The sequence below is a fragment of the Mastigoproctus giganteus genome, chromosome 6, assembly GCF_048544385.1.
Source record: "Mastigoproctus giganteus isolate SK-2022 chromosome 6, ASM4854438v1, whole genome shotgun sequence".
In the NCBI taxonomy this organism is placed as follows: Eukaryota; Metazoa; Arthropoda; class Arachnida; order Uropygi; family Thelyphonidae; genus Mastigoproctus; species Mastigoproctus giganteus.
Window position 1 is genome coordinate 129,761,387 of NC_143580.1, and position 20,657 is coordinate 129,782,043.

At 39.2% G+C, this 20,657-nt stretch overlaps 1 protein-coding gene across 1 annotated transcript in view; it reads left to right on the forward strand.

Annotated features, from left to right (window-relative positions):
* The window catches only part of LOC150084576 (uncharacterized), a 434,502-nt gene that overhangs the window by 59,961 nt on the left and 353,884 nt on the right, over positions 1–20,657 (forward strand). The window lies entirely within an intron of this gene.

Genomic DNA, 20,657 nt, shown 5'->3' on the forward strand with positions numbered 1-20,657 from the left:
AAAGCAAAATGATCTGAATATTTTTTTTTGCAAAGTAAAACCAAATCTACATATGATTATGTGGCTTAAAATACCTGCATTTCGGAAAAAGCTGTCCTTTTTCAAAACCTTGCTTACCCAATCGGAACTTTCAGCTGAACACTTTCCTGAACTGGCAAAAGTAATTAATGAACAGGATACAAACAAATCATTAAGGAAATGCGTTATGAAAGAATGCACATGTTCTAGACTCCCTGATTGAAGAATATAATGAAAGGTTTGCTGATTTTGAGAAACATGATCTCACAGTGAAACTACCTTTTCAGCCACACCTGATGACATACAGATGGAACTAATTTCACTCTCAGAAGATAATATTCTGAAGTCTCTATCTGATGTGAAGAATAAGAATCTTCAAATATAGAAAAATGCTGTTGAATACCCATGTCTACGTCAACATGCTCGTTGAATGCTTTTCAACATTTCACATATGAAATGTAAAAAGCAACCTTTTCAACATTTTCACATATGATACAAATTAAAACAAGCTTAAGATGTCGGATGATGGATATTCACTTGGAGGATCAATTAAAACTACGTTTAGCGATGTTGTAACCAAATATCAGACTACTATCTGGCATTAAGCAGTCACAAAAAAAAGTCATTAAATGGTTTGTTGTTGTCTAAGTTTGTCCATTTTTCATTTTGTTATCTTTTCTAAACAAATAAATGTCTTCACTAATTTCTTTGTTTAAATTCCTCATACAATAAAAGACTGTAATTAAAATTGTAAACATGCTTACAAAAATATATATTTTTAATATTAAATTCTTAGCATGCATCCTAATAGTATCTTGGTTAAATAAAATGTGGCCTTCCTTGTAAAAAGTTCCTCATTCCTGGTGTTTAGGCCTAAATAGATGTCAGATCAAATAATGAGACTTGTGACAGAGAAAAAAAAAATGCATGGGATGAATATAAATTATCAGGTGACACAGAAGCCTATGGTAGATTTAAGCTGCTCTGTAATCAACTCACAAAGGAGGTTAGGCAGGTGAAGGCAGAATATGAGAAAATTTTGGCAAAGGATGCAAAGACAAACAGCAGTGTTCTTTACTTACGTAGATTCTAGAAGGAATGGGATGAATCAGATTGGTCCACTTGATATTGATGTTTTGACTGTTGATAATCCTGCTCAGGTAACTGACAAACTGAATGAGTATTTTGCATCTACATTCACATATGAGGAGTTATTCAGGGAGTGGAATGCCAGAAGTTTATCATATTCTGTCAGGGAGCTAAATGATTTTGTAACAACCGAGAGCAATGTGGAGGAGAAATTATTGAAGTTAAATATAAGAAAGGCACTTTGGGTGGATGAGATCAATCCAGTTATATTAAAGGAGGCAGCAAAGGAAGTAAGCAAACCCTTAGCCATAATTATGAGAGCTTCCTTGGACTCAGTGCAAGTCCCCATGGACTGGAGATGTGCAAATGTCACCCCAATTCACGAAGGAGGATGAAAGGGTGACAAGTAATTACAGACCTGTTAGTTTAACTTCTGTTCCAGAGAAATTAATGGAGGTACTGGTTAAAGAAATACTGCAGATTATCTAGACAAGACTGCAGTTATAGTTTAGACACAGCATGGATTTGTTAAGGGGAAGTCTTACCTGACCAATCTATCAAGTCACAAAGGAGGTTAGCCAAGCAAAGGCCAATTATGAGAAATCTTTGGCAGAGGATGCAAAGAAAAACCAGCAAAGACGTCTTTCCTTATGTTAACTCTAGAACGAATGGGATGAATCAGATTGGTCAACTTGATATCAACTGTTCGATCTCATTGATGAACCTGCTGAGGTTACTGACAAACTGAATGAATATTTTGCATCTACATTCACACATGAGGAAGTCTGTAGGGAAGTGGAGGCCAGAAGCTTATCAAACTCTAGCAGGGAGCTAAATGATTTTGTAATAACTGAGAGCAAAGTGGAGGGGAAATTGTTGAAATTGAACATAAAAAAAGGCATCTGGGGTGGAAGGGATCTATCCAGGAGGCAGCAAAGGAAGTAAGCAAACCCTTAACCATAATTATGAAAGCTTCCTTGGACTCAGGGGAGGTCCCCATGGACTGAAGATGTGCAAATGTGTTCCAATTTCCAAAGAGGGATCAAAGGGTTTGTACAACAAGTAATAATGACCTGGTAGTTTAACTTCTGTTCCTGGAAAATAATGGAGTCAGTGGTTGAAGAAGTATTGCAGGATCATCTAGACAAGACTGCAGTTGTAGTTCAGACACAGCATGGATTTGTTAAAGGTAAGTCTTGTCTGTCAAATTTGATTGGATACTGTGATGTGGTCAGCCCCGGGTGCCAAGTGATTGTGATTGAGCGTTTTCTTTGTGCTTAAAGTGCTATTATCTATAGGTGATTTATAGTTCTTTTAAGTTCCTATCCTTAAAAAATTTATTTATTTAATAACAGCTCCTGTTACAAAAGTACTTATACAGAGCAAGAAAGAAAAACCATCTTTCTTTATTTTTCTTACTTCTATTACTAACACTTATTACTTTACGTTTGGTCACAGCAGGCACTGCTCCTGCAGTGCCTTTTGGCCCTTGGCAGAAAAGCTAATCTGCCAAGGGCCAAAAGGAGCAAACATGGATCAAAATGTGTTTCCATCTGTAGAGCCGACAAGCTCTCGGCCAGAGTTAGATATTGAACATGACATCGCAATCCAAGAGGTTGAAAACCACTTCCTCAGCGACATTTACCTGCATTTCTTATAATGCACTCTCTTGCAGATCAGTCTCTCAGTTCCTTATCCAGAAACACCTGGGAAGTCTGGCAGGATCTCTATAGACAGTCAAGAGACTGCAATCAGGAGACCTATTAGTGGAGACAATAAACCGTGGACATTTGGAGAAACTACTAAAACTTGCAAACTTTGCTGGAATTCCAATAAAGGTTTCTCCATATTGCATGTGGAGAAACCTTTATTGGAATCCCAGAATAACTGGAATCTGTTGAATGTCACGGAGGAGGAGATAACACAACAACTTCAAGATCAAAATGTCATTGTAGTGAAAAGGATTATGGCTAAAAAAGACAATACAGTAATACCTACAAGAAATATTATTCTCACTTTCAATACTCCAAATCTACCATCATCTATAAAAGCAGGCTGTCTACTCTGCCTCATTAGGCCCTACATTCCTAATCCATCGAGATGTTTTAAGTGCCAAAAGTATGGCCGCTTTCAAACGACATGGAGAGGAAACCAAGTTTGCCCTAATTGTGGGTCCTCTGATCACACTCAAATTGATTGCTCAGCAAAAGAAATGGCCTGCCTCAATTGTAAAGGGGCAACCATCCTGCTTATTCAAGGACATGCGACAAATGGAAAACTGAAAATTGTGAAATATAAGATAGAAAATAAAGTAAGTTTTCAAGAAGCAAGGAAAGTAATTGCTCCCAGTATGACTAAGTGTACATACGCCAGTATTGTGCAGAAATATCAATCAGTGGCCACCCAAATTGATATTATAGTCCCTTCAAACACTTCAATCTCTGAATGGGCTTCGGCTGTTCTCTCTCAGCAACAATCCAATATCCCTAAGCCAGTGGTCGCCAAAGTGGTCGATATCGATCCCAGGGGTCGATATAATTGTTAGGGGTTGATTTGGGCTCAGGGGTCGATAGAAAAATATAAGACATCATTATACGGGTAATATTTAATTCAGTTAACTTGGATTACCTCCATTCTGAATGACATAGTGTGCATAGTTAGGGTCGGGTGCCACCTGTGGTTTCCCACATCTGCGCCATATGTACACTGTGAAGAAATACAGAACACTGTAAATGCCAGAAAAAGTGTAGTGTGTTGAATGTGTAGTTTTGTGTTGGGTTCTGTTGTGTGTCCTGGCATTTGGCCGCAGGGCCCCTGGTGGAACCCCACGTTGCCCGCACACACCACTAGGAGGTAGCCAGGCTGCCCATTATTCTCTGGCAGGTCTCCGTCAGGGTCGCCTGAGCTTTCTGAACGGAGACCAATTAAAAAAAAAAAATAAATAAAAATAATAAAAAAAATAAAATAAAATAAAAAAATAAAATAAAATAATAAATAAATTAAAAAAATTAAATTAAAAAAAATATATATAATAATAATAAAAAAAACCGATGATGATAATAATAATAGAAAATAATAATAATAAAAAAAATATATATAAAAAAAAAAAAATAAATAAATAAAAAAAATAAATAAAAAAAAATAAAAAATATATTAAAAAATAAAAATAAAATAAAATAAGTAAATAAATAATAAAAATAAATAAAAAATAAGGTAGAGTGTGGCAATACAGGGTGTATGGAAGAAGTCGGGGGATGAAAGTAAGAGTAAGGGGATGTAGGTAAGGGCATCCCGTAAATTGACAGTGGAGCATATGCCCCACCAGGAGAAAAGGGGAGGGGATAACTCCAGAAGGGTAGAAAAACCACTCAGCGAGAGTGCTGAGTGTGACTTATATTTTGCGGTGGAGTGGTCAAGACCACTGGAGCCTACCAAACCATATGGAAAGTTAGCAGGTAATCCTACTTTGGATGTTCCAGGGTTAGCAAGTCGATGCTGGTAAAACAGTCAAGTAGATTTTTTATTTCAAGTTTGAGTAAGTCCTTTACAGGTTTCTATCCCTGGCTTGAGTTGGTTGTAGAGTCCTGCGCCTAGAAAAGAGGTTCTGTGCATACTCAGTTAATGATTTATAATGTTGTTCTTCAGAAATTAGCAGGTGCTCCTGTCCTTGAGGTATGTGTTGTAGCCTGGTGTACAGTGTTCCTCGAAGATCGTTATAAATTGGGCAGTTATAAAGAAGATGGTCCCAATCTTCAATTTCTCCACATGTACAGTAGGGGTTATCGATGATTCCCAAGGTAGTCAACTTATGATTTATAGAACCGTGTCCAGTTATAATATATGTACAGTAGAGGCCAGGAGAGAACCAAGGCGGCGACTTTGGATAAACTAGTTTGACATCCGGGATGAATTTCTTAGTTATCAGGCCCTTGTCCGTCTCCTCCCATCTTGTCTGCCAGATTTGAAGTAGCATGGCAGCTAGTTTTTTCTTTTCTTGCTTGCAGTCAGTGCGGGTGTCGATGGTATGTCCAAAGATGGTAGCTGGGATTCCCCGCGACAGGCAGTAGTGCAATCCTCGACGGATAACCTCCAAGTCAAGGGGGAGGACACCTGCAAGAACCTGTAGGGCCGGAGAACTTACTGTGCAACAGGCCCTGGTAATGGCAAGCAGTATACTTCGCTGAATTGTTTCCAGTTTGCATTTATTGCGAACAATTATTGCTCTATGGTACCAAATCCCGGATCCGTATGTAATAACAGGGAGGAATATAGCGTTATACAGGAGTTTGAGTGTTCTTCGGTTCAGACCCCAGTCACACCTGCTTACTCGGACGATTAAGGCTGCATAATTTCTGATTTTTACTTGAAGGTATGAGAGGTGCGGGAAGAAGGAGAGCTTTGAATCCAGGATGATACCCAGGTGTTTTAGGGAAGTTACCAGCTTGATGGTTTTTCCTTGTACCTTGATCTGAGGTGGCCTTGATATTTGTAGGGTGCCTTTGAGAAGTATGGATTGTGTCTTCTGTGGAGAAATCCAGAGCTTGTGTAGAGTTGCCCAGTCCTGTAAGATCTCTAGTGCCTGATTTCCAGCTGCCTCGAGAGCTGCTCTGGTGTCCGCTGCGATGGAGATGGTAATATCATCTGCGAATGCTTGGATTATAGTACAGGGCCAGATCCAGACCAAGTAACTCATCAAGGACGATGTTCCAAGGAACGGGCCGAGGAACCGATCCCTGTGGCAGCCTCTGTAGTTAGATTTGAGCTTCTGGTTTGTTAGATCGTGTGATCTGTCCTGTTGGATCTCTCAACAAAGAAATATAAGAAAAGAAAGAGAAAGAAAAAGAAGATAAAAAAAAAGAATGCGAAGAATGCTTGGCCACCAGAGCATGTCAAAGGCCCCGGCAAAGTCAATGGTTATGAGGAGGAAGTACTTGTAATTAGTGTTGGCTGCAGCTTGGGTTATTTGGTAGAGAGCATCCTCTGTGCAGCGTCCTGGGCAAAATCCATACTGTGAATTGGATTGTAGGCCAGCTTCTGTGTAGTGTGTTAGGAGTCTGGTATGGAGGAGGCGTTCAAGTAGTTTGCTCAATGTGGACAAGAGGGCAATGGGTCGGTATGAGTTAGGCTGTTCTGGAGGCTTCGATGGATTTTTCAGTATTAACTTTAATTCAGCTATTTTCCAGCTTTCTGGGAAGGATCCCTGGGTTAGGCATTTATTGAACAGGTTAAGCAGAAATTGGGGATTTACCTGGGCGACCTTTTTTAGTATTTCTGGTTCAATGCGATCTAGTCCTGGGGATTTTTTATCCTTCATTTTGCCAAGGGCTTGCTGCAGTTCTTCAGTGTTAAATTCTTCCTCCACAGAGTCAATGTGGTAATTGTCATTATCTAGACAAATTTGCTGCTGTTGTGTTGTGAGATGATCGGTGTCGCTGATAAAGAGAGTATCCAAGATATTCATCATGGATTGCTCCCATGACGTTGTCATGATTCCTTGTGGTGTTATTGTCAAATGGACTACTTCTCCTCTTGGCAATTTGTTGGTAGTAACTCGGTACACCACTCCCCAAGGGTCCAAGTTACCAGTGGTGGTAACCAGCCGCTCCCATGTAGTTCTTTTTCGCTGCCTGATCATGGAAGTGTATTGGTTCCTGGTCCTCTTGTAGTCTTCACGAAGGGCTTCCACATCAGTAGCTGGCCAAGAGGTGCGAGCTCTCTGAAAAACTTTCCTCTTGTTATGAACAGTCCAGCGTAGACGTTCGAGTTCCTGAGACCACCATGGTACAGCACTTGGAAGAGGTTTTTTCTTGGGCATAGATTGATTGCAGGAGAGGGTGATGATGTTAGTTACAAGCTTTTGATGCTGCTCGGGATTCAAGGAGAGGATATCAGAAGGGTGATCCATGATTGTTGACTGGAGAGAAGTGGTGAACAGCTCCCAATTGGCTTTGCTAATGGCATAGCGGTTGATATCATAGTGCAGAGTAGGAGTTGATTCTATATTTCTTGTGAGGCTGTATGTAATTGCTCTATGGTCGGAGGTGGTCCAGGCTTCATTTACCTGCCACCCTGACACCTTACTTGAGATTGATCTTGTAGCAATTGTTATGTCTATTGTAGACTCCCACATAGTACTGGAGAATGTTGGGAAGTTATTGGGCCTGTTTATTATATTAAATGGTGAGGTGGCTAGAAAGTCTTCCAAAAGCCGCCCATTATGGCAACCAGGTCGGTCAGCTGTGAGGCTATGCCAAGCAGGAGAACGGCAGTTAACATCTGCCCCCAGGATGATTTTAGCGTTAGGTAGAGTAGTGGTAACAGTTCTTAGGTAGTCAATAGCTGGGCCGATGTTTTGACTGGGTCTACAATAGAGTGATATTAAATAGAAGGCACTTAAGGGGCCAATTACATGGGCACACACTGCCCAACCTGTGCAGAGAGAAGAGATTTTGGTGACCATTATGTTCGGGTTCCGGATGACTATGGCAGCCCAGGGAGTATCTTCATCTGCTTGAATTATTTTATATGTGAGAGGATAGCCTCTAACTTTTTTGGAGTGGGTGTATGGTTCTTGCAGTAGTAATATATCAATGTTTTCTTCATCTGCCTTTTTTCTTATTTCCGCTGCTACTGCACGTGCTCGCTGAGCATTAAGTTGTATAAATTTAATAACACTGTTATTGAATGGCTTAGGCCTCACTACCATAGTCGGTCTTCAGTTGTTGGTTTCGTTTTGCCTTGATGTAAATAGGACATTTGTTGTCCCTGATTGAATGGGATGCATCCAGTTTTACTGCTTTGCAGTTTGCGCACGTCGGAGCAGATGATTTGTTTGGGCAACTGCTATAATGATGCCCTTTTTGGGAACAATGCCCACAGGTAGGATCCGTCTGTGTGCATGTGTGTGGGTGGTGTGCCCAAAACGACAGCATCTGAAGCATTTAGGAACAGCCACATGTTCCTTGAAGCGGTGGCTGCTCCAACCAATAAAGATCCTGTCTTGAAGTTTTAGCTGGTTCCACGCTTGTGGAGAGAGATCCACTACCCAATTGCAAAGGTTGGGAGACTTTGACTTGGTGCAGTATTTTGGTTTTATGTGCTCCTTGTCTCTTTTTCTTGGGTCGAGTCTTGAATGTTCCTGTGTAAAATTTCGTCAGCGATGCTGTCTGGAGTAATTTCCCTGTCCAAGTCGAAAATAAGAATTGATGGACCTTTCTTTTTGGGGTATTCTGCTGTTAGACCGAGGGAACTAATTCTAGGATTAGAAATTATTGCCTGGGCCTCTTGTTTTGTTGCAGTCTCAATTATGACACCAGTGTTTCTAGTTTTCCTGATGGATTTTATTTTAGTTGTTTTTAAGTCGTGAGCAAGCTGCTGAACCACAAGAGTTTTAACTGATTCGCTCGAGTCTAGCGATGAGTTGTTTGTAGCTTTCAATAGGACAAGGTGAGGTTCTTTGAGAAGCGTTTTCTTTTGATGATGATCCGTTAGTTTGTTGGTGGTAGTTGTATCCGGTGGAATCGTCCTCAGCGCTTGGGAGTATGTAACGGGTGCTGTAGTATTTTCATTCACCCTTTTATCTAGGAAGGCGTCAAGTTTCGCTTTGGTTCTCTCGTGTTCCACATTCAAATTTGATAGCACATGCTCCATTTTCGACCACACACGGATAATTTCTCCTCTAACTGCAGCAGTGATTCGATTATCCTTTTGGAGCATGATATCCTCCAGGTCCAGGCGCAATGACAGTACCTGGTCCGTGATGGTTCCGTTTGGTAGTTGGGTATTAGTTTGGTAGTCATTGTTGGTTGTAATTGTGTCTTCATTTTGGCCCATTCCTGAGTTTCAGGTTCTCGTGAGGGCTACAGAGCTCTCAACCTCAACGAATTGTTCCTCAAAGTCAGACATAGTTGGTGTGTGAATATAACTTGGTAATTATGGCTTCCGATTTGTGAGAGTTCGGATTAGCGGGGTTATTCCTACACAGGTGGTAAGTATAGTTCGCAAGTGGTAGTTCAATTATCTCTGCCAATGTTTAGAAGCCAAGATATGCGGCATAATGAGAGTCAGCACATAGTAGAAAAATTTTAAAGGACAGTGTTTTTCTGCAATATGACAGACTGGAATATTTTAACGCTTTCAAAAGTTACACATGGGTTGGGGGCAATAATTCAGATGCAAGAAAACTTCAGTTAAAGCAGTTTGCCGGTCTGCGGTAATTAGCAGTCTTTGCTCCCGTTCATTTGCAGCGGTAAGTGTCGCAGCGGTAACTCACTCCCCTCAGTAGTGAGACATGGGAAGCTATCCAGCTGTGCTCTGACCTCTTTTAGGTGGGGTTGTGATCAAAATACTGTACGTTTGTTAGTGTGACCTTGTACTGCGAAGCATTCCGTGGCCTGGTTTAAACAATGAATAGCTGGCTGGGAATTCAATATTCAAAATTGCTAATAAAAATTTACCTGGTCATTCCATAGTGATGTTTTCATCAGATTTAGATACTCAGGACACTTGGGAATCACTGGATATCAAATACTTGACTTGGATAGAAAAATAGAATTGAAACAAAATACATTAAGCAGGAGCACAAGGCAATGCGACTGTCTCGCGTGGGCGCGTCCACAACCTCCCATTCTGAATGACAATGCAATTAAGAGTGAATCATGGGAACAGTGACATGAATAGGACCTGTAAGATGAAGCAAGGTCATGAAAATAGTTACGGAGGCGCCAATCAAGTAGGCCAAAATGACGTATTTACCAATAAACAGATGTCAGTGGTTCTCACCCGGCCGACATGGCTTGAGCGAAATTACAACACATGCGTGGTTGCTTATTTACTTATACTTACACGTATTCGATCCCAGTCTCATTTTTGCACATTGACATACAAGTGAGTGTTAATGTTCTAAAATTCATCAACATACATATTATAATTCAATCATTATTCATTCACGAACTAATCTTCTCTATGTTGAAGAGTTGAGCAGGGTTGGTAGTTTTGTACATCCTATAGAAATATGTGAGTAGGTATATTATTTAGACTTGTTACTTTTGCTTACTGACTTCAATTTTAATTATTTTGTTACAACCCCAATAACCACAATGGCAGCTTCAGATTCTAAAAAGAAATGCAGACAATATTCGTTAGAATATTTGAAACTTGGGTTTATTGCTTCTTTAACAAACGAAACGAGGCCTATATGTCTTCTTTGTGAAAAAACTTTTTTAGTACCAATGCAATGGAACTAGCAAAAATGAAAGATCATCTTCAAGGACTCCATCCCGATAAGAAAGATAAAGATCTTGACTTTTTTAAAGAACTGACAACTTACACTGGGCCAGATGGAATATCTTAATATCATGTTACAAAACCTTGATGACAAAAATTTTCAAATACTGCTGGTCTACTATAACCGAATATTTATGGAAAACATTTATCCCATCTCTTAGATCATGCACAGTTCTTGCCTTTTTGAAACCTGGAAAAGACTCTGCCAGTCTGCACAATTACCGACCAATTTTCCTCTCCAATTGCCTCGGTAAATTACTTGAAAAAATTATCCATAATCGACTTGTTTGGATCGTCGAAACACAACACCTAATGAGTAATAATTGGATTGGCTTTCGTAAGAACAGGCCCTCCTTAGATTTCATGATCAAGGCCAAGCCTGCAATTCGCAGTGCCTTCAAAAAAAATGAACATCTTGTTATGGTTTCCGTAGACATAGAGAAGGCATTTGACTCTATCTGGCACTACGGTATTCTTAGTGATCTCCATGCTCTTGGTCTATGAGGCAACCTTCCTATATTCATCACTTTCTCAAGAATCGTTCGTTCCAAGTTCGATACCACAACTCTCTTTCTATGACATTTTTACAGAAAGGAGTGCCACAAGGGTCTGTACTGAATGCAACCCTCTTTGCCCTTAAAATTGATTCTATTACAAAAGAACTTCCAAATACGGTTGAGACCTATCTTTATGCAAATGATCTCTCCATCTCTTGCCACTCTCAGAATATGAGATCCATTGAATGGCAATTGCAGATATCATTGAATAAAGTCCAAAGGTGGGCAGGACTCAATGGCTATCGTCTATTTCAGCAGAAAACTGTTGCAATCCACTTTTGTAATCAACGAAAAATGCATACAGATCCTGAAATTCAGATGTCAACCTTTACCATTCGAGCGACTAATATAAAATTCTTGGGATCCTTGACAGAAAATTAAATCTTTGCATAATTCCTGCCTCAAAAAACTGAGCATACTCAGAGCTTTATCTACCCTGTCTTTGTGAGCAGACCGTACATCTTTGCTGCTCTTATGTAGAGCATTGATCAGATCCTGTTTGGATTATGGTGCTCCAGTCTATGATTCTGCCCAAAAGAGTAAACTACATTGGCTGGATCCTATACTGCATAATGCATTGAGGATTGCCCTTGATGCTTTCAGGACGTCTCCTACCCATAATTTATATATTGAAGCTCATGAGCCCCCTCTTTGCCTCCACGGGAAAACACTACTTCTTAAGTATGCAGCCCGAATACAAAGTTGCTGTCAGCATCCTATTGAACCATACCTCTTTAATCCACCACTGCAAAACCTCTATAGAAATAAACCTAGTAAAATAAGACTGGCTGGCTTACGCCTAATCCAATTAACACAGAGTTGGGACGTTCCTAATGTCAACAGGCTACAAGTAATGAAATGCTCTCATCCACCTTGGGCACCTCCTCCTCAATTAACTTGCGATACTTATCTTCACAAGTGGGGAAAGAATCATCTACCGTCACTCAACGTGAAACAACTCCATGCAAGCCATATTCAGAAATATGCTAATTTATTGCCAATATGTACTGATGGCTCCAAATCACATTCAGTCATTGGAGCAGCAGCAGTATTTCCCACTACAATCATTTCTGCTACCTTTCCACCTGAGTATGGCAGCTTCTCTGCAGAACTTCATGCAATAAAATTAGCTTTAGGAAACCTGAATCTGTACCAATCTTTAAAATACATAAGTATACGCTGAATCTTTCTCAGCTCAATTACAACAATGTACTTTTCTTACAAGTTTCATCCTATGTTAAACCAAATCAGAAGCCTCTTAAAAATTGAGGAACGTCATCAATCAGTGACCTTTTGCTTGATCCCAGCGCATTCGGGGATAAAGGCGAATGAACTTGCTGACAAAACTGCCAAAAATCCGTCAACTTATGATTTAACCTTTGCTCCTATTCCAGTCTCTGATTATAATCATTTCATACAAACAACATGTCTTGCACAGTGGAAAGAGCTATGGCACACCCAAATCAATGATAAACTTTATCAATTGAAACCACAACAGTACAAAGAGAAGAAGTAGTGCTTGCATGAGCACAGATAGGACATACATACCTGACTCACTTTCATCTACTTACAGGAGAGGATCTTCCTTAATCTCCACACTTTTCTTCACATTTAACAGTCAAGCACATTCTCACTGACTGCTCTCACTATCATCATGACAGAATATCCATCCTCCTTTCCCTAACAAATCTTCGAGAACCGAAGATGTTAAAACGTATTATCGGTGACGATGCAAACATCAATGAATTTTTCTCATTTTTGAAAAAAATTGGAATCTATCATAAATTCTAAAAGATCTCTTTTTATTAAAAAATGAAGTGATTATATCTGAAATTTGCTTTTTATCATTTTCCTATGAATAGGTGCCTCAGCAGCTCGTGTGCCATTAAACCCCCATAACACACACACACACACACACACACACACACACACACACACACACACACACACACACACACACACACACACACACACACACACACACACACACAATGATGTTGTCACAAAAGAACTGGATGCAAAAAAAATCATTTTGAAATCATATACAGTACTTGGATTTTAGGAAAGGTTTTGAAACTGTTGCTCATGGAAGACTACTGCACAAATTGGAGCAGTATGGCAGCATTAAGGGCAAGTGGCTGCAGCTGATAAAAGGATGGTTGAGTGGGTGAAGAGAGAGAGAGAGCAGTAATCAATAGACACTGCTCTTCGTGGAATAATGTTATTAGTGGAGTTCCCCAGGGTTTGGTGTTGGGCCCAGTGTTGTTTTCTGTATTTATTAATGAAATTGATGAAGGTATATCAGGGTTAATGTCTAATTTTGCAGATGTTACGAAGATTGGCAGGGTTGTTAATGATACTGTTAACAAGTCAGGGACAGTAATGATACTATACTACTACTGCAAGAGGATCTAGAAAAGATGAGCAGATGAGAGGTGGCAACTGAAGGTTAATATTGACAAATTTAAAGTATTGCATATGGGTAGCAGTAATCCCAGAGTAACATGTCAACTGTGTGTTCCTACACCAGGGTGGTATAGAATGAAAATGACCAGGGGTAATTGTGCGGTCAGATATGAAGTTTTCGGAGCAGTGCAGACAGTCTGCAAGAGTAGCTCATAGTGTCTTGTCAATGATATACAGGTATTTTTCTAGGATTGATAAGGAGGTGATTGTTCCCTTGCATAAGGCAATGGTCTTTACACCCTGAGTACTGCATAGCCTCATTTTAGGAAAGATGTAGAAGTGTTGGAACGAGTACAGAGATGGCCAAAGAGATTAGTGAGTGGAACAATGGGTTGCTGTTACCAAGAACAACTAAGTTCTGCAAATTGCAGTCTGGAGACAAGGCACCTGCGAGGTGAACTGATTGAGCAAGCTCAATGCTGATGGGATTCTTCCCCTTGCCCAGATTTATCGCCTGACAGGACATAAATTCAAATTGAGAAATGACAGTTGTAGAATAGATGTGTGGAAATTTGCCTTTAGCCAGCAGGTGATTGATTGCTGAACAAACTTCCACCTGTCATAGAAATTGGCAACTTAAATAAATTTAAGGCAGAACTAGACAAACATTTGGAGCGAATGGATGGGTGAAATGGGAAGGTTTTTTTTTTTTTTTGTCTGATTCCAAATAAGCTTGCTTTCTTGCATTACATGCCTCTGATAATGCTAATGATCACCTCCTTATCCCTGTTAGCAAAATTCCAGTATAAAAATAAATAATAATAAACTGCAGCCATTTTCATCCATTGCAGGATGGAAGCCTCCTCAACAATTCATATTGAGTGAAATGGACCATAATCTGCCATGCTGGTTCACTGTGGGTTGGCAGATCGACCGTATTTATTCAGGGGCTTGAACTCCCATATACCCAAAGTGCACCCCCACTCCTGACCGCTTGCTAGGGAGGCTTGTTCCAGTTTGTCATTGACAAAAAAATATATTATGTTTATATTATATTAATTACAGAATGTTTATATTCTGTTTATATAAATATTTATTGACAATATATCACTATTCCGGTATATCAAATTTCAATATATGTCCCTTGAACTGCCCTGGCAGCCTGTGTGCATTGCTCAGAGATTTGGACAGAAGTGGGAGCAGAGATGGGCAAAAGTTGCGGCCAATAGCTTTGGCAAGAGACCAGAATGCTCGGCTACCATTAGGGCAAGAAGCAAGTTTTCTACCCTTAGCCTGTTCAAACTCTACTTTGGACTGATTAATAACTGCGTTACAATTGTTGCGAGCTTTTGTGTAGGCAGAAATTGAAACTGAAGAATTGGAAACAAGCCAATTACGATATGCAACATTCTTCTCTTGAACAGCCTTAGCACATTTATTGGAAAACCAAGGTTTAGGTAAAGGATGAGATTTTAAAGTATAGTGTGGGATAAAGGATTCCATTCCTGCAAGAATGATTTCACTGACACGATTTGGGCAAACGCTGACGTCAGAAGTTTTGAAACAGTAATCCGACCAAGAAAAAGAAAAGAAATCTCGCAGGTCATCCCATTTTGCATTCTTGTAATGCCAATCAACACGAGGTTGGGAATAGCCATGAGATAAAGGCTCCATTGCAGACGAGACACTCACCAAGTTGTGATCTGAAGTACCTAAAGGGCCTCTCATTTCGACCGTGTACTTAGAAGGGTTGTTTGTGAGAAAAAGATCAAGCATGTTGGCTGTATGGTTAGGATTGTTTGGTATTGTTGTAGGTAATTGAACAATCTGTGCAAGGTCATTAGTAATTGCAAAAGCCTCAGCATCTCAACCAGCTGGGTCGGTGTGACTAGAAAATGGAAGCCAGCTGGAGTTGTGAACGTTAAAATCACCAAGGAAAATTACCTCACTGTTAGGAAAGTCGGACTGGAGAAAGTCAAGTTACAAAGGGAGGAAGCCAAAGAGTTCCAAGTGATTAGTGGAGTTGGGAGAACGGTAGAGACAACAGATGAATTTGACACAATGAAGTAGAGAGATTTTAAGCCAGAGAAGATCGAAAAGAGGAGATTCCAAATTACCAATTCTGTGACTGTGAATATTAGAACTGACATATGCACAAGTACCAACTTTGTGGAATCAGACAGTGAATAATTTGGGCAAATAAGATGAGCAGTAGTTGAATCAACCAATAACTGAGATTCTGTCAGAAAAAGTACATGGGTTTGGCAGACTGCATGTGGAAATGGACATCGTTGAGATTAGAATTGAGACCACGTATATTTGTGAAATGAATTAGGAACTGTTTGGGAGGTTTAGATCTTTTTGCAGATAAGCTTACTCTATTTGGCAATTCATGGTGTATTCAATAGTAAGAAAAAGTGGGTGGGACATGCGTATGAAGTCATGAAATTTTTGGATATGGCGTACACATGGTAAGAATATACCCAGATCCTTGACATAATGTGGCCTCGGAAATGCCCCCCCCCCGTGCCCGCATACACACTACCCGGACTCCCTCCAGTCACTATCTGGCAGAGTAGAGGTAGCAAGATTATACACTAGCTGATCCGGAAGCCTCCTAGAGAGTTTCCAATAGGTTTGGTCCGGTGTACTAACTAGCGGCCGGCCTGTGAACACCGTTTTAGAACTGTACCCTTGAAATGTAAGGAAGATTGGATCTCGCCACGATGTTCATCATACCCTCAAAAGTCATCAATCATACTTCATGATGGAAGAGATGGGGAAGGGCTGACTGGAACTTAGCTCTGGAGACTAAACATGGGTTCCACCACCTCAAGCTTCCAATAAGCAAAGTGGTGGTATTGCACCTTGTGATGTGAGTCATCTACCACCTAGTACTGGTAACACGGGTTTCATTCCTCCATGTGGTGTGGGCGCTACGCCTCGACCCCTGCTTAAGTTGGTTCACACCTGTGTGGTCACCTACCGTGTGCATGGAGGTTATACCCAGGATTACTAACAGTCCCACCATCGTGAAGGTGCAAGCAGAGGATTTGGCTGTCACAGACCGTCCGGACTTCACTGAAATTGGATCCACTTGACTGGAGTGTCACCCGAATATCAGTTCCATCAGCGGTTTAGGCTCCCAGGTAGCAAGTACAGCTTGTCTGCCCTATCTGAGAGAATGTCTGTGATAACCTCAAGGACCACTTGTCAAGAATAATAGCATTATTCTTGAAGAGTAGCACCCATTGATAACCAGTCTGTCTTCTCCCACTCAACCACCTCTTATCCATAGTGATAACTGCAATATCAGTTTATTAACTTGTCACACTGTTCCAATAATTGTCTTTTATGGAACTGTATCAAAAACTTTCCTGAAATCTAAATATATTATGTCAAAATTGTTTCATTCATTGCTTTTGTTATTGTCATAGGAGATAATCAGATTGATCACACCAGGCCAGACAACCTTTTTAACAAACCCATGCTTTGATTTCTATATACAGTGGATTCCGGTTATTTGGGCCACCGGTTAATCGGGTCAGCCGTTTATTTGGGGCAAATCTTAAAAAACAGAAACCAATCGAGAAAATAGCCAGGGTTTACTTTACTTAATTGGGACAGCATGCCGTTTAATCGGGGCAGGAGACTGCAGCACTGGAGATTACCCTACGATTGACTCTGACGGTACCATGTGGTTCGGTCGAAATTCTGGAGGTCACAACCATAAAACAAAAATAATTAGCAGTCACCAGTTATTTGGCTTTTCTGTTAGTGAAATCTATCATAAACGGACAGTAAACTCAATCTTACTGAATTTGCGATAATACCGACAGCTGGAATTCTGTGGGTTATTATGGTGGAATGTTTTTACACTTCCGTGAAATCTTCAATCATATAAAAAAATTATTTTTCAGATCTTTTCTTCATTCCTATTTTTAAAGCTTTGTAACTCGTTACTCGGTTCTCACTTGCACATATGTTACTTGCAATTTGTGTGTGCCATGTTCTTTGTTATTGATTGCTTATATTTTTACTGTTTTAAATTTTAACCCCCACCCACAAATGTCAGTGAAGAGAAATGTGAACTAGTTAGTATGTACATATTACAGTATGTATTAATTATTCCGATTATCACATATTTTCTTCCGATTTTCACCTATCATTTAATTTTTTAATTGGTAAGGTAATAAAAGGTAAATTTGTGCTTAATATATCTTTGCTTTTATAGCCTGTGGATAATATTCCTCCTATTTTCTCTAATTAGAATTGCTGTTTAATAGAATTAAAATTCAATTCACAAACATGATCACAATGCCCCGGCTTACTACACATCGTATAGTGAACGGTACTTTACTATGGTGATTGTAATGTATTTTTAACTATTTATGTGAAACTTCGGATAATTGGGGCCAAAATGCACTAGTCGCGATGTGTCCCAAATAACCTGATGGACTGTATTTTCATTCCTTTTAAGATGATGTACTCCAAGAACTATTTAAAAATGTTCTTAGTAGAGCCAGAGTATTTAGCAGTCATGGGCTTGAACTCTGGTTCACTCGAGTGCGTGCGACTACACTCTCGCTCCTGACTACCCGACTATGTCAGGCCTAAAAAAATGTTCTTGTTTATACTCCTGCATGACCACCAGGTCAGTGGAGTTTACAATAAATCAATCAATACAAATGTTAATTGTATTTAGTAGTCATGGGCTGAATCCCGATCCACTCAAAGAACACGTTCTACTGCACTTGTGATCCTGACCACTTGGCTACATCAGGCCTACTCCATTATTTTCCCTGGAACAGACAACAAGCTTGTAGGTCTGTAATCACTTGTCACACTTTGATTCCCCTATTGTGAACAGTGTGAATAGAATAGTCTATCCAGCGATATTAAAGGAAGCAGCAAAAATGGTAAGCAATCCCTTATGGCCAAGGATTTGCTTACCTTTTGTGCTGCTGCTGCTAATATCATCAGATAGACACCATCGGCCTCAGTTATCTTATTTGGTTTTGGGTTCAGCAATTTCTCTTCCACTTCCTTCTCAGTTGTAACAGAATTTGTTTAGCTTGCAGTTATAATTTGGTGTATTTCTGGTATTCCCTTCCTTAAAAATTCCTTAATGCGTGAATGTAGATGCAAAATATTTATTTAATTTGTCAGCAACACAAATAGCATCATTATTAGTTATGTGATTCATATCTAATGGGCCAATGTTGTTCATCCTTTTCATTCTGTTATCAACATACGCAGAGAATTCTTTGCTACTTTTGATTTTTTTTTTTTTTTTTAAATAGGGTCTTCTCATAATCTGCCTTAGTTTGTAACCTTTGTAACCTGATGGCAGTCTAGTTTGTTGAACTTACTGTAGTATTTCATGTGTTCTTTGCCAATTTATGATCATCCAATGCATTTTTCCCTCACTGCCTCTAGTCACATGCATTATAATCGTTGTAATGCCTGTGTCAGTACAATTTGCTGACTGGGCTTGCCGGGTGGGTCAAGTGCCTACCTGGCAACCCAAAGGTTGCGGGTTCAAATCCTGCCTTGGGCTTGGATCACAGTAGAAAATGCAAAAACTTTGGGAGGTGCATTATGGCCACAGAAGCCGATGCGCCAACAACTAACACAAAAAAAAAAAAAGAAAAAAAGTACAATTATTTCCCCCTTGACTATTGCATGCACTAAATAAACTGTCACAAGTTTTTATTGAAAATTTTTTACCCTTAAGTGGTCAGTTTTATTTGTGTTTTTAATCAATTGAAATTGTATATGAATAGAGATTTTATTTAATATTTTTTTCTTTGTATTAGTTACTACAATATGCTTTTTAAAAATAATATATTCTAATCACAAAACAAACTATTAAAAATTTTATAACTTAAGTGGCCTCTTTTAGATTACAAAACTCGAATTGCATAAAATTATAATAGAAGGTTTCCTCTATTATAATTTTATGCAATTCGAGTTCTGTATGACCTAATACTTAATATTATACATAAGCTATATAATTTTATTACAAGAATAAGAGATTTTGTTTTTACTTTTCATATATAGAAGATCTGAATACAGAATTATTCAGATTTTTTTTTTTTTTTTTTTGTTGGTAAAACTATATGAATAGTAAAAACAAAATATCTTATTCACAAGACAGATATTTCAGCTTTTTATTTTGTGAATGTAGCATTCCCTTTAAAATGATTATTCTAGATTAAAATCATATATATTGAGGTAATTTTTAATTCCTTTGTAATATAAATTAAACTGTTTCAGAGAAATTTGTAAATGATAGCTGATTAGCATTAGTAGAGGCATTTGATGCAAGAAAGCAAGCTTATGCAGCATCAGCCAAAAAAAAAAATAAAATAATAAAATAAAATAAATAAAAAATAACCACTTCCACTTCACCCCTCTGTTCGTTCGAAATACCTGTCCAGCTGAGCCTTAAACTTATTTAGGCTATCAACTTCCACGACAAGGGATGGAAGTCTGTTCCACCAACCAACCACCCGCTGGCTAAAGGCAAATTTCCGCACGTCTATCCTACATCCGTCTTTCCTCAATTTGAATTTATGCCCTCTCAGGTGATTATTCTGAGCAAGAGGAAGAATCCCATCAGCATTGAGCATGCTCAAACCATTTAAGGCTTTATACACCTCTATCAGATCACCTCGCTGGTGCCTAGTCTCCAGACACTGTAATTTGCAAAACTTAAGCCTTTCTTCGTAAGAGCACCCCTTTGTTCCATTCACTAATCTTGTTGCCCTTCTCTGTACTCATTCCAGCAGCTCTACATCCTTCTTGAAATGAGGCCTCCAGACCTGTATACAGTACTCTAGGTGTGGCCTGACCATTGCCGTATAATTATATTGAAGGGAAGCAGAAAAAAATTGATATTTGTTAGTGAAAGTAAAATGGAAACTGATTTTTTAATATGCAGTGTTGGAAATTTCATACTTTGCTAAGCCTAATTAAAATTTAAAAAAAAAAAAATTAAACACTAGGACCTTCATTTCACACCAGAATTAACAAATAGCATAGTGTTACTATAATGTTGAGGTGTATTAGTGCTGTAATTTTCATTTGCTTTTTAATTAAAAGCATACTTCATATTAGAGCAGCAGTACACAGGGCCGGATTTAAACTTGTTGTGGCCCTAAGCTATAACATGTATGAGACCCTTCTCTCTTACAGTTCACCTGTGACAATGTTAAAAAAAAGATTTTTTTTAAAATGGAGTGAGGCCCCTTGTAATGTGAGCCCCTAAGCTGTATTTAGCTTATGTGTAAATCCGGC